Raw genomic sequence first — 15705 nt, 5'->3', positions numbered from 1 at the left:
AGGTGTATACTTCCTATGACCCTATTTTTCTTCCCCAGTGTTTTTAACGCGGTATACTTAACGGCTGATTAAGGCCTCTATATATTCGTATTCTCCGACAGCGCACGACGATTAAACCATACGATCTATGTTATAAATATCAAATATGATCCGCGCGATGTACGAAGACGCGCGATTAACTTAACACGATCGCCGACAATTATAAACGAGGGAGAAGAATGGAAAGTGTGATGTCTTCCGTAGTAATAACGCGACATCAAGCCGCAACGGTAATTACTCGAGATATATTTCCCTTGGAAGCTCCCATACCATCAAAATTTAAACGGTTTCCCGGATTATGAGCGTCGCTCGACGGGGTTAATGACGTCGCGCGTCTAATCGCTCTGACGAAGCCCAAGTTTTAAATGGACGTAAGTAAAGAGAGAAGACAGAGAGAGAGAGAGAGAGACATGAGGTTAAAAGGCAAAGTTCATCTCTAGACGAAGACATGTCACATCGATCGATAAAGGAAAGCGTGCGTTCCCTCGTACGAAGACGCGGGAGACGAAGAAGACGATCGAGCTGATCATCCAAGATGGCTTCTCTTCAGCTTGCGCGCAGCATCCTCTCGCTGGTACGGAAACTCGACCATCTTCTCGTCTCCGGCTGCGCGCTGCCGAGTCACGCTACCCATCAGCGAGCCAAAGGCCCCGTGAGCCCCGAGGGCTAGCAGATGGTCGCCAGTGGCTGTGGCTTGAGCATCGTACGAGAAACTACCTAGCGTTTCCTGCGGAGCCCGCGTCATCGAGAGAAAGAGGGAGAGAAAGAAACTTGGCAACGTCGGGTTCGTCGAGCGGGCCTCAGGCCCGCCAGGCACGTACGCACGCTTTCCTCCTATCCCCGCGTCCTGGTGAACCCTGTACACCTCCCGTTCTCTTCCCCCTCGGATCTCCTCACTGACCCGCTGTTCAAGAATATACGGCAACATCGCGCTCTGTCTGCAACAGGGGCCCAGCGCTGCTGTTACCTCGTCGACGTTTAATGCCCGAGAATTCAGGGCCGGCTCCCGCCATCACGATTCCCGTCCCTGCTCGAACACATCACGATTTACCAATAGTGCCTATTGAAGCGTGATTGTCGTTAGCCTTGACGGATACCTTTTACCCGTTTAATCGAGTCACTCGCTCGATAGCGAGGTCTGTTAGAGTATGTCTTTAACAATCTTTTTACCGTACGAACCAACGATTATTCCGCAATAATTGTGGACTCGAGTCGAACTGATCCGTGGAGAAGGGAAAATATTCGTTAGCGATGAATTAAGCGTTCTCATATCCTAGAATATCCGGAGTTATGCGACTCTTATACGTCAAAGAGGTGATTTGGCAAGCGATCGCGTGGCTGCAGATGTGTCGAAACGCTCGTTTTGTACATCAACGTGGCCGGGAGAGATCCAGCGCCGTTCCTGGCAAGGCGTCAAGAACCGGCTAGTCTCTCTGACGCTAACCTGGCATTGTCTTGACCTCAGGCGAGGAAGGCCGGGTTTAAGCGCAGTAGGGCCCCCTCTTTAAGTTTTACGCTCTCTCGTATACCCGTATTTACTACAAAGACGACCGCTGGTTCTTTTTTACCTGCGAGAATCACGCGTAGTCCCATTTTCCCTTTAAACTTTATCTTGAGACACGGGATCGTTAATAAAATCGGCTCCGAATAGTTTTGGATGTGGACGGCTGCTTGTTGCAATAGCGATGCCTTAATATATCTTCTCTTTCACGACAGAGGGATTACTTTTCTCCTTTCGAGAAAGAACGCTGTAATTCCCCTTTGTCGAAATTAGTTTAGTAAGATTTGGAAATCTGGACGAATATAATATAATACGTTTTGCGTTGCAAAGCGGCTATTAAGTACTGCATTTGAGGTTTCCTGGAGGTAGATGGCAAATCGTGTAAACTAGACGTTTACCGCAAGATACTAGCTTCGAGGCAATCGAAGAAGATCCGATTTAACAACAACAAACGACAAATATATAAGCAAGATCGAGGTATATTGATTTCTAAGATACTTCTCTCTTTCTTTGTGGAATATACTGTATCCTATAGAATTTATATTCTATAGGAAAAGAGAGAAGAGATATAGTTTTTGGTTTTATATTATTATGACAGATAATAAATAATTCTTTTTCGTGGAAACAGATTCGTCATACTAAAATTAAAGGTTATCGCAGTACACTTTTTCATTTCAAATTTTCAATATTTTATATATTTTTATATAATCTTGCATTATATATATATATAATACCTATAGGTAATGCGATTTTCCCTGTAAAATATTGAAAAATAAAAAAAAAAATTGTGCGCGAATAAAAAGATCATTATTTAGAATAAAATAATAAAATATAAAATACTCACTGTACACTTTTTGTCTTTTCCAAAACTAAAAGAAGTATCTTAGGAATCAGTATATCTCAATCTTGCTTATATGTATATATATTTGTCGTCTGTGTTGTTAAATCGAATCTTCTTCGATTGTCTCGAAGCTAGTATCTTGCGATTAACATCTAGTTTACGAGATTGTCTTCTCTAGGATGCCTCAAATGCGATATTTAATAGCCGCTTTGCGATATATACATATATATATGCATATGCATATCGCAAAACATATTGATTTCTGTTCAATCGTAAACATTATTTCTTGGTAAAAATAAAACTCTAGTTTTTCGCGTATGTATAAAGCAATAGTAAAATGATTGAAAAACGAGGAGAAGAGGACAGAGTATGTGAAAAATGCGGCGATAAATTGAATTTCGTTTAGGCATGTAATTAACGTTCCATCGGCGTCGATCAGTCCGTGAAACTCACCGAGTTTATGTGAAAAATATCAAGTGGGTTAATGCGATGTATTATATCGCATCATTGCACCCTCCGGATAATTCTTGACTCTCTGCCCATACATCTTCATTAAAGCCAAGTTATATTCTCGAAGTCTAAAAGGGGGGTAAACTCGCACATTCTCTTATATCACGACGTCGTAAATCACATTCCGAAATTCGTCCGGGAAATGCGATTTCTCTCTCTTGACGTTCGACATCTCTTTATCCATTAACGTTTTCGCGCCTGGTTTTCCTTTAATTATTTCATCTATTATTACGAAAACTTGCTTAGGGAAGATTCGATATATCCGTAGATGTATCTGCACACAACTCTCTTATTATTAATTAATTAATATTACAGAAAACAAATCTAAATGCAAATGTAAAGAAAAAAAAACACGAGTATTCACATAAATATATGTATATCTATGATTAATAAGGCTTGGTAGAAATATTTCTCAATCGCGTGCGCTTATTAAATTTGCGCGTCTCGTACGTAAGGAACTGTTCGTAGTAAGTGAAATGAAATATATTTCGATATCGCTTCGACAGTTTGACACTTTAGACTTATGGACCTTATTCAATGATCCGGCTTATTTCCTGGTGGATTTCGCTCTCGCGAAACTTGAGATAATTTTCCGATCGTTTCGTAATCGTCACATTTTCGCGAGTTATCTCGTAGGGTGCAGTATATATATTTTATCTTTTATTGTGTCGACGATTTGATCATCCGCGCTGCGTTAACTCAAGTGAAATATTTCGATTCCACTTCGATGACTTGACACTCTAGACTTATTTTACTCCATGATCCAGCTTATTTCTTAGCGGATTTCACTTTCGCGAACTTGGAGCAATTTCCCAGCAATTTATCACATCTTAGCGACTCATCTTAATGTTATATAAAAGTGTGATTGTATGTGATAATGCAAATCATTGTATTTCAAGAGATACGATCATTATTTTCGCGTAGCGAACTCATCTTTCAAGTTATGCCCGCGTATAATTAGGAAACATACTATTTACATCATGTTTGCATGTCGCTGGTACATACTACACACGTATACACGTCTTAATAGATACATGCATTGGTAGATGCGTGGAATTGTATGAGAGGTACATATGTACTCTCTAATGTAACTCGTATGGACGTAATTGGGTTAATGTTGTAGTTTATAAACCGAGACTTTCACTAATCCGGGCTGCTGTGTCCCGATTCAAAACGATCGTTATACGGTCATCTTCGTCATTTCCGTCCAACTTCGGTTGGGATCGTCGGTTTAACGACGAGCGGGCGTAATATTCCACAAAGCGCATACGCCGCGCATTCCACACACGCACCTAGAGTGGAACGAAAGCTCGGAAACTAACAAGGAGTTCTTTCATTCCCGTCTTTCCAGAGCGACCGCGGTAGGCTGCGCCGACAAAAAATGCATCACCCTCGAGTAAGAGGAGAAGCGATGGGAGAGATGTTGAGAGCGTGACGCGACGAAGAAACGAGAGCAAGCGGAAGACGAAGAGAGAGGGAGAGAGAGAGACAGATATAGATATGCAGATAAGGAGGAAGGAGAGGATGCTCTCCCTCTCTTCTTATGTGTCGCCTTGTGTGTCGCAAAACTATAAAACTGGCGCGCATCGTGCGGCGAAGAAAAAGAGATCGACGTCGACTGCGCATTATCGTCACTTTGTCGAGAGGAGTGCGTCAAACTGCTTATCTCCTTTGCGCGGAGTCTGTGCGCTTCTAGATCCGTGCTTCTATCGAGGAGACTGCGAAAAGAGGCGAGAGGCCGCGAAACGGTACAAAGAGAAACACTAGACGAGCTCTCTGGTCTCCACCCTCGCTCCTCGGATAGGAAGGAATAAGGACGGTGAAAAAAGCCAGAAGAGAGAAAGAGGGACAGAGATGATATATATATATATATACACATGCAAAGGATGCAGAGAGAGAGAGAGATGTTGGCGCGAGCGAGACGAGAATGGCAGGCTGCCCATGAGCGGAGAGATGAGGAAAGGTCTCGGGTTCAACGTTTCCTAAGAGACGTTGGCGGCTAAATTTAACCGTGGCCCGCGTCATAGCGGCGCGATCCGACCGCTCTCGTTCAAGGCCGCGAAAATCGTCTCTCTTTCGATTTGTATTGTAAACGCTCGATATTCTATCGGGAACGACAGACGATCGTTCATTCATTGACGATCGAACGGGACGATTGACAGTTGCACTTAGTTGCACGCGGGCGTCGTTAGTTTGATGAATTTCGCGTCTCTAGCAACGTCACGTCTCGTAATCTCGCGATTCGAGTGACGGGATCGACTCGACTATCGATGACGGATATCTCGAGGAGAATATTATATTTTTGTTTCGCATATCGATTCCGTATTTTTTATCGACTGGATTTTAAAAATGTCGGAGCACCGCGATACATCGATAGTCTGGCGTGATCCTTGCGGATCGGGGAAATAATTTACGTTGAGCCTTTGTGTAAGGATAGCGAGAGGAAGCACGATGCGGTAGATAGACACCGAGCGGAGAGGATGATCGGGGAAATTAGAAACCCGGGCCGGCGTTCTCTCTCGCCTATTCCTCCGCGTATCTCCCTATAATTGGATCCAGAGTCGTCGAAACGTGACACGCTAATCGGCCAAGTCGCTTCGCCGGATAGAAGTCAAAGAGTCTGCCCACCAGCGATAAGCCCAACTCCTTCCCCGGCCCCGATAACGACTTTACGTCCGTGTTCTACTTACTTCGTTCGTGCTCTCTACTCGCGTGCGCTCGCCCGTCCTCTCCTGAAACGAGAGAGACTCCATCCGGGAGGGACGCGGCGACTAACTTTTCGACGCGACGTCGTTTTCCTCTTGCACTTTTACATTATCGTCGCTCATCTTTCTCGCGCCCGTCCCCGGTCCGAACTTTAATCTCATCGCTTTACTTTGATAAATCGCGTGACAACCCTGTCGTCCTTTTACAGGCTGACGGCGGAATTGACAGCGCGCTTTTTCGGAGCCCCGACGACGCGACGTGTCTCTTTCGTCTTCGCGGAATTTTTCTTCCTTTTCCTCTTTTTTTTTTTTTTCGACAATTCGCGCGGTCGCGTCTCAAGCATAACAAATGTTTGCGCGCATAAACGCGCGTGACGCCGCGGTAGAATCACGCGCGCCTGAATGAAACGCGTCGAACACCTGTGCGAAGATTTCCTAGATTAGAGTTTACTCTCCGAAACTTTATTAAAGTTAAATTTGTACCTAAAATATTAACTAAGGATAAGGATTCGCTATATCATTTTACACCCTTGAAACTTACCTCGAGAGAATACCGTAATTAATATTTATTACTGTATTAAATAATTCCGTGGTTAATTTAGCATGGAAATTTAGTGGGGAAAAGTTTTTACCGACGTTTTTAAAGTTCTATAAAATATGAGAGAAGGAATCTCGCGTACATAAATATGAAAGTCGAATATTCCGGTCCTCGCTTTCTCAATGCGATTCATCCGGCGGATAAACTACGTAGTACAAGTTTATTTATGAGAGAGTAGCGGAACAATCGACATCAAATTTTCCCACCGCGCGCATATTCCCTCGACGAGATCTCTCATAATCGACACTCGTGGGTGTCCGCCTTTGCTCCATCCGCATTCGGCGCTTTTGTCAAGCTTTCGCTGCACTGCCACTTGCAGTGATTCCCAAAGCCGCCGCCTTTTCCTTCTCTCTCTCTCTCTCTCTCCACTCGACTCGACAACATTCTGAGAAAAGTATTCTTGGAGGGAAATACTCCTCTCTTCGAACGCGTATCCTCCGCGAACAATGGGCGAGAGCGTGGGACATATTCGTACGCGTACGACGCCTTCCCTTCTCCATTCTTTCCCGAAAGAAACCGGCGATTTTAGGTCGTAGAATCAAGGCAGACGGAAGCGGAGTGAATGCGCTTGCTAAAAAGTACATTGTAATACTTTAGTCGCGGAGAATACGAAAAACAAATAGAGATACAAACGGATCTTTCTCCGATTGAAATCCGCTTGCTCATCGACAGGGGACAAAAAAATTAATCTCTGTTAATCTCCTCGATAAAACTCAATTTTCTAAACGACAAGAAAAATGAATAAATTTCTCAACTCGAAACGGAAGTGAAAGGTGCGGCTATTACGCTGAATGCACGGCGCACAAAGCCGACAATCTAGACTGAAAACCCCTGATGTAGATAAACGGAGTCATTCTAGCGTGATAGGCTCGCGCGAACATATATGTATGTAAGAAGTAGCAAAGGAGAGAGACATATGTACACACACACACACACACGCGCGCGCGCTAGCTATCGCAGCTTCCAAGAGCGGGCCTCGCGGATTTTATCCCGAGACGCGCGTAATCGCGAGGGAATGCCTCAAGCCTTACGTAAAAGCCATCCTTCCCGGGGCTCCAACTCCCCACAAATGATTCACATTCAACAATTCCGCATTGAGCAATTTCAAGCTCGGCTTCTCGCTCGCTCGAATCTCCCTCAAGGTCCCGATCCGCGCGTTTCTTACGCGCGATGCAATTAGTTGCGTTCCGCAGCAGAGAGCATACGATAATAATCAGTTATGCTTTCCCTTCTTCCCTCCTCCTCCTCGCCTCTCTATCTCTCTCTCGTTCTATCGGAAATTCCTCCTATCGGAGAGACCGACCGGAGATCGATATCTGCTCGCTCTATCCGGACTTATCCGACTGGCGCGAATTACTCGCGTAACGAGTCCATTTAATCTCGGTCCCATTCGACGCGTGATACGAAATTGTCTTTGTCGTTGTCCGTCGAATGTTCCTTCGAAACTGCACGAAACGCACAGTTCGTCGATGCCACCTGTTGCACGGATTTCCGGCGCGCTTCCTCGTATACGCGCGTATATATATACGTGCACATTCGATGTAGATACGCGTATATACGTTAACTGCGTACGCACGAAAATCGGTCCTGCGATTCACGTGACGACCTGTCAAAATCATCAACTTTTCGCTAAATTTCGCGTACGTAATACGAAAGCCGAGCTGGCGCCGAATCGTAAAGTGGATTGCTTTCGTTCTTTTATATCGATTTCACAAACATTTATACACTCGTGTGTATTACTTACTCTATATAAAAGGATGAAGTAAAATTAATTTATTTACACCTAAAAATCTTTTTCGGAGCGAAAATTAACGGTCGTTGTGAGTAGCTTGCTCAAAAGTCTGCCTAGAAATTTCCATTGTCATCGATCTACCTGAGACGAAAGTTGAAAATGTTTATAAAGTCACGTCTCGCACGCCTGGTCCATTTGGATGTCCCGGTGCGAATGCGTGACATGAGAGAATAGTCCGGCTCGCGCTTGTCATTGCTGTCGTCGGTTTCACCTGTCGAATAGATCCTCTCGATCTTGTCGAAAACACGTAGAAAACACGTTCCCCGTTGATTTTAAGACTTTCGAAAGCACGAAACGTGCATGCCATCACGACTGCGTATTTATTTCCGAGATCCGCGTTCGTTTCACGTATTCAGCTGGCAGACTATACCTTTACGTGACCGGACATCTCGAACGTTATTTTTTTGTGTTTTGTCTTTTTTTTTTTTCTTTTTTATACGAGAAGGACCAGGGTAATTGGCCGTCGAAAATGCTGACGTGAAGGATCGGTCACGAATCTTCTCGCCGAAAACCAGCTTATGCTCGCCGTTTGGTATTGTTAACGAATTATATATATCTCGCAAACAAACCTCGTGTAAAATATATATATCCTTTTTTTTTCTCACTCGCTTACCCTAGCACGAAATCATACCGAATTCGCAAACGCACATCGCGCATCACGTTTGGGAATTCGGTATATGATTTCGTGCTAGGGTAAGCAAGCGAGAAAAAAAGCGGAGGAGTCTGTTGATGCATTTAATCGATTTGTCCCGATTCAATTCAGCCAACTCCGTTCAGAATAAAACTAGTAAAAATACAATAATATTTTTATAAAAACCGAGCTTTTATTTACCGTTGCGCGGAAAAACGTTGTATTATTTTAAACCGTACAAAATATCAGTTTATTTATTAGTTTTATTTTGCTTCGCGACGAGACAAGAAATATCTCTAAAAAGATGCAGAATAAACATAATGACAGACGTGTAAGTACAGGCATTATTTTTTTTTGCAAAAAAAAATATTACTTATATTACTATACAAGGATAACCGAAACAATCTTGTATACATATTTAATCCGACGTTTGACCAAATATACTTGAGTCAATTTTGTCGAAACCGAATTTTATATGTGTGCGTTTTTTTTTTTGGTGTATATTATATGCTTCCGAATATCTCTTTTTTCTCGGAAAAATCGAAAAATTGATGAATGAGCAACGATACTGGTTGACGTCACGTCAGCGTGACAAATACCGCGATGCGTATAGAAAGTATTTTTCAACGTTTGAATTTTCGATGCCGGAAACCGGATATTGTTCGGGCACCCAAGCGAACGAATATTTAAATATCAATGGCTGCGAGGGCAGGGACGAGGGAATCCCTTTATGGTGCATCAGTGTATCTAATAGCGAAGTCTGTTTAAAGCATATGCACGTATCGACTGCATATGACAACGAGAATGGAAACGCGAGGTATCGGTCGATCCATCGGCTCGTTAAGTCCAAAAAGCTAGTCAGCTTTTGTATATCGAAATATGTTTGCCGAGGTCTATTCTAAAGCATAGATGTATCGATAAACACGTGCATACATAAGAAATGATGCGACGAAGAATTTCTACGTCTAACTGTGAAAGAAAGAAAGGAAGAAGGAAAGAGGACGACCGGATTTTTAAATCCAGAGTTGTTCTTCGTTTAAAAGCAGGAGAACCATACAATCCGAGAAGCCCGCTTTTTCCTCGGACTTCTCTTCTTCTCGCGTGTGACGATATACAGTAACGAGGAATTCAGCTTCGGAGCGATTGGCTTCGAGACCACATGTTGTCGAGAAACGGCACGGCGGCGTTGACCGCGAGGGTCTCGCATCTGCGAACCCGTCACACCGGTCTCGCGTCTTCCAGTGGCGTCGAATAATCGAGATTTTCATACACTCCGATTCCGATACACACTCTTTCTCTCTTCCCCTCTTTCGATACGTCTTATACGCATTCGTTTCTCTGTTGTATTTTTTTTCCTTCGACGGCCATTTAAATAGCTTCCTCTTTTCAATTCATTGTTTTTATTCCCTCGATGTATTTCCAATTTATTTGTCTACTTTCTTTAATCTCCATCAGTTTTTTCCATCTTTGCAATAATTTTCTTCTTTGATAATGAACATAAAAACTCACTTTCTAATCGTTACAAATATAATAGCTACAATATGTAAATGTATGAATTTTTTTTATCGCGCTGTTGTAAATGCGTGCCTTTGCACTTTTATTCATCGTTATACAGAAAAGAGAATTTATCTTTCCTGGAATGTAATAAATATTCTTTCCCGCTTTCCATTTCTCCCCTCCTTTTTCTTTCACTCTTTCTCCTACTATCTCGATACATATCTTGATATACGCGCGCTGATTGCAGTTGCAGGAATGGCACGTGGCCGAATACCTTCGGCCAATTACAATTCGCGGCAAACCCTTTGCAAGAACCACGAACATTTTCATTCAATATCGCGTTTGCCCTCTGCGCTGTTACGAAATTCATCGTACAAAGTGTGCTGCTGCGCTTCGAACGCCGCGCATTCGTGCGGCTGACACGTTCATTTGCTCAGCGACGAACACGAGCCACCTTTACAAAGCCCCCATTTATTTGGCTCGGGGGAGGTGGCCTTTTTCCACAGACGCATATACACACATCTGCGCACCCACACACACGCATACAGACACAAAGTGCGCCCTTTTTACGTGCGCCCGATTCTCTGATATCTCGCGAACATTCTCATGTTTCATTACATTTGCAATCATATCACTGTCCGGAGAGTCCAGAGTCATGAAACCATCTCTATATTAATCCACCACGCTTTAGCGTAATAACAATACGATGTTATTACATTCTCGACTCGGCGAGAATGTTATATGCTCGACGACACGTGTGCTTACACGTATGTCCCGCACGTGCGTCCACTATGTCAAGCATTAGTCCTACTTTCACATTCTGCTTTACGCGAATAATACATTATCGAGTCATTCTATTTTCTTTAGTCTTTAGAAAAAAATAACATCCGTTTTTCGAGACAGAGAATGACCATCGTTATGATAAGAAAAAAGAAAAACATTTCGCAACTTTGAGGACATATTTACAGATAAACCGGTGTGCAAACATTCGAGGATAGAGGGTAGACAGGGGACGCAGTGCAAATAAATTTCGGTCACAGTCTCGGTCAACTATAAGACTAGAAAAAAAGAATTCCTCGTCAGAGAAAGAATTTGAAATTGTGGATAAGCGGATTAGGGTAATCTTTTCGCGGAAGCATCCCGAATCGGGGGATGCGCAAATGTTGTCACGGCGAAAGATTATCGGGTTCGCAGGTTCGGAGAAGAAAATCGCTCGGCTCCACGCCGTTGGATTCCAGTCGAGCCGGTTGCCGCTCCTACCAACGCATTTACCTTCCTTTCCCTTACGTGGCGCACCTCTCGTCTCTCGTTCTACCTCCTGTCTTTTCACTCGCAACCTACCTACCTACCTACCTAACGTTCAGCTCTCTCTTTCCCTCTTTCTCTCCCACCGCCTCATCTTCATCTCGATCTTTCTCATCATCGTAGGTCTACCTCTCTCTCTCTCCTTTTTGCATCCCCTACCACATTTCTCTCCTACACGCACGCATACATTCATGTTGCATCTGGGTACGGCATGCCAAAGCATAAAGCGGTCTTCACAACGAAACGAGATCTAGCATTAGACATCGGTCATTATTTGACATCGTAACGAAGGAAAGCTACAGTTAGCGGCATAACAAAAGGATGATCAGAGCTTAAGTGAGCCATTTTGCAGAGAGTCGCTTATAAAGGGACTCCTTATTTAATTTGAGTGGTCGGAGCTCGAAAAGCTCTGTTCGCCATCACCGAGATACGGACCGCTCCAATTAATCGTGGTATTAATGTGTGCTCTGGGCGCTCTTTGACGGTATATATTATCCCGCCCACACATTCGAAAATGCTCGGCGGGGTTTAACGTCGAGAATAAGAAAGAGGTTGATATATATATCTCGGGGAGATGTACGTTGCAGGCAAACCACTACAAAAGGAGAAACGTGCATAAATATTTTACAGTTTCAAAGTGAAAATTATTTGCAATGCTGATATGCAATCATAATCTGTCCGGACGATGACCTTTCCCAGTGTTTGAACCTAAGCTTTGATTAAGTTTCGTGGCCCTCTCTCTCTCTCTCTCTTTACTGTTGCATAATATAAATGCAGCTAAAAAGGTACCTCGATAGCCACCAAGTTGTGTGATAATGGTCCATCACCTGAGATAGAACAGCATGCACTATATATTTGTTTGCACAGCTTTATTATATGTATCCGGCAGTCGTTTTCTCTACTGTACGATAAATATGATCGATAAAGCTCGAAACAGCTGTAAATATACGTTTCGTAATCATCTGCATTTACATATTTTGTACGTATATTGTTCTACAATTGTATTTTTTACTTATTTAGGAAGCAGAAATCGCGAGTTTCTGGAATTTTTATGAGAGTCATAGTTGCTTAGCTTATACACACATTATTCAAGATTTTAATTGTAATAACAACTTTCTATAGATTAAATTTTTCCTTAATTAAAATGTCAAGGCGCGTCTCTTGATAACTCTCGAATTATAAACGACTAATAAACACAATGGCTTTCTGTGCGTTAAGTTGATGGAAAGCAATGAAACAACAAAGTCTCTTATTTCTCTCATTCAAATTCCGCTCGAGTCTATCTTTTCGGTATTTTAATTCGAAGTTTAATCAACAGAATATTGGACGGTATTAAATAAAGGAAGATAAATAAAACGAGGAAACAAACAGTGCGAGAAATAGAGAAAAAGAGATAAAGAGAGAGAGAGAGAGAGATTCCACGAGTTTCGCGCTTCGTAACTCCGTATCGGTGGATTTAATCCCCGTAACTAATAATTTGTCGTTCGCGCGCCGACTTTTCCCCGGAGCGAGTAAGCGCCACCACCCACCATCAGGACCGGAAGTGCGAAACCGGCGTGGCGCGGCCTTATAGCGAAGGCGAAGTTAAAGGGATTGCCTGGCGGTTCGCGTTGCACGCTGCGCCTGCTGCCGGTTATTAGCCACGAGCGCCTTATTTATAGGCATTGCGTTTGCGTGGTCGTTACGTAGGTCGACGGCGCGTTTACGCGGCTGCAAGACAGAGAGAGAGGGAGCGACTTTACACAAACGACAGCGCCTTTTCCGCCAGACAGCGAGAACGCGCGCCCGCTCTAGGCGCCGCGATAACTTTTCTAGCCGCGCTCTTCCTCGTTTTTTATGCCGCGACGTGCTCTTCGCTTCACCCATTCACTATCCTAACTTTTCTTTTCTCCTCTCTTCTCATCGCGCCTTTCTTGAGTTTCTCATATTTGCCTATCGCATCTAAAAGTCAATAAACTGCTGTATATCGTCTGAGAATTTATAATCGCGATTCGAGCTTTTGATGCAAATAAGGTTTTGGAATTACATGATTTAATTTGGGATATAATATTTTACTGGAATTTGTCATACGTTCGTAATGTGTTAAAATATATTGTTGAATACATATTACATAAATCATTTGGTATCGTCTACTGGAGATTTTTATAAAAAAATTAGCATCCTTGAAAACTTGGTATTTATTAAAAATGGATTTCTGAAAATATATAAGAAGATGTAAAGATAGTTTCGTATATTATCTTCGAATTGGAGATTATTTATTATAATTCAGTAGTTTATAGGTTCTCAGTTTTTGCTTCGTACTCTTTTCGAATATAGAAATACATCTCATATATAATACTATTCAATTTATGTCAGCGAAAAATCAGGGAAAATATACACCAAGTCAAATGATATTTGGATATCCATTCATTAGAACGTCCGGTGTAATATTATAAAAGTTTGTTGATTAATATCGAAATACATTTCTGCTCTTTCTCCAATCTACTTATATTATTAAAGTTGTATAGTACGATACACTTAAACCGCTTATATCGAAAGTGGTGCAAACCGAGTTTTGTAACATTATGAATTTTAATGGGATATGCATATAAATTGTTGTAAGAAAGTTTAGAAAATCAACGATGATTTTTAAAAGGAAACGATTCTCCCTTTACTTATATCATTATATAATTTATCAAATCTCTAAGAGAGCGCGTTATAAAGCTGCCCCGTTTATTTCGTACTAATTTCGCGCGTAAACTTCTCGCGCGTGAAAATCGTTTACTATACATCGCAGACATATTTATATATACGTTCTACGTGCGTTCTCGCTCCGATGGAGTTGGCCAGCGGAATAATAAATTGCGACTCTCTTTTTCTTCCTCCCTCTCTCGTCATCGAGGCGCACCGCGGGCGCCTCGATTCTCCGCACCTCATATATATCCCCGGCACGAGGTTTTATAAGAAATACCAATTTTAAACATTGAATTTAAATTCTCGCGGATGCACGCCTGCGTGGAAACTTCCTAATGAATTCACCGCTCTCTGCTAAGACCTAAGGAAAAGCTCGCGCGCGGGAATTATTATGCCCGGGTATATCGGTTAAGTCGAGAACGAGCCAACTCGGAGGTCCGAGAGACGCATCCCTCCTAAACTTCTGTAGTTCCGTCGAGAATAGAATGAGCGAGGGAAGGAATAAGGGTAGGTAGGTAAGTAGGGAAGAAACGGGGGATGAAGATGCGCCGCCGTAGGAGGTGTGGTATAAAAGAGGTGAAGTAAAAGTAGTGGGAAATGGTTCTTTGCACGGTGGAAGAAAAGTTTTCGGTCGCGGTGGTTGCTTTGGACGGACTCCCTAAGTCCGTCAAAGCGCATTTCTCGCCCCCGTTTTCCCACCCTCGGTCGAAAGTCTCGAGCGACATCTCGCGGATATGGTGTGTCAAATTAGCGAGCGGCTCTCGATAAATATTATACTCGGACGCGTTCATTAGGAAGTAATCGATTTCGATTCGTCAGTCTGTCTTCCGAAATTAAACGCTCTCGATAAAACCACAATTCGTAAACATTGCGCGATATATGCGAGAAACGAGAGATGATCGGCGTTGTTTAAATAAGTGCTACACTGCGCTGTACGTGACACCGATCAAACTTTGATGAAATATTAAGCGAACGGTGTGGATCGTTAAATACTGCACTATTAATCGGTTGGCGTGCATCGGTTTATGCGGTAATCTACTTCTCTCCGAGTAAACGCGCAGATACATCGGAATATTACATTTCCGCAGAATGGATTAATTATCTCCCGCGGAATGTTTCGTCGAGATGCCGGAAACGAAATTATTAATAAATCGATTGTCGTTCGTTAACAGGAGCTATCAAACAGTTCTGCTCGCGTACGATGGGCGAGAGTGCGCTTTAACTCGTATAATAGTGACTACGCAACGATGAATCTATAGATGTTGCTTTGCGTTTACATTTACGTCTAAAGAGAGATCGTTTCTCGATTCTTATATCGCGTCCCCCAAAAATTCTCTTCCATTTCCTCTCATTTTCGCCTTATTTTCCCCGTCTTGCACTTTGAAACAAGAATGTTTGACAAACGCTTCATCGTGGGGCACGTCCCTCCACTTGGGCCGAAACCGTGAAAGGTCTTCATTACGTCCTTTCCAAACCTTTCTCGATAGATGCGCCTGTTCACGTCAAAAACACGAGAAGCCGAAAGAGCGAGAAATGAGTTTTCTCGCGCGCGAGTAGTCGGCGACCCGCGAGAAAGAGAGAGAGAGAGAGAGAGCTCTTTATAAGCGAGAAGG

The 15705-nt window shown here is 43.0% G+C and overlaps 1 long non-coding RNA gene across 2 annotated transcripts in view; it reads left to right on the top strand.

Annotated features, from left to right (window-relative positions):
- LOC114931536 (uncharacterized) overlaps window positions 1-15705 on the top strand; it is a 165631-nt gene that overhangs the window by 53665 nt on the left and 96261 nt on the right. The window contains exon 1 of one of the 2 annotated variants that reach the window (XR_003819685.2): window positions 8374-8518. The exons of the other annotated variant lie outside the window; for it this stretch is intronic. This is a non-coding gene — a long non-coding RNA (uncharacterized LOC114931536). Of the gene's footprint in view, window positions 1-8373; window positions 8519-15705 lie in introns of those variants that run through there. 2 annotated transcript variants of the gene reach the window in all.

This window comes from Nylanderia fulva, unplaced genomic scaffold, assembly GCF_048542155.1.
Source record: "Nylanderia fulva isolate GAGA-0341 unplaced genomic scaffold, ASM4854215v1 Scaffold27, whole genome shotgun sequence".
NCBI lineage: Eukaryota > Metazoa > Arthropoda > Insecta > Hymenoptera > Formicidae > Nylanderia > Nylanderia fulva.
This window is presented reverse-complemented; position numbering and strand designations above follow the sequence as displayed.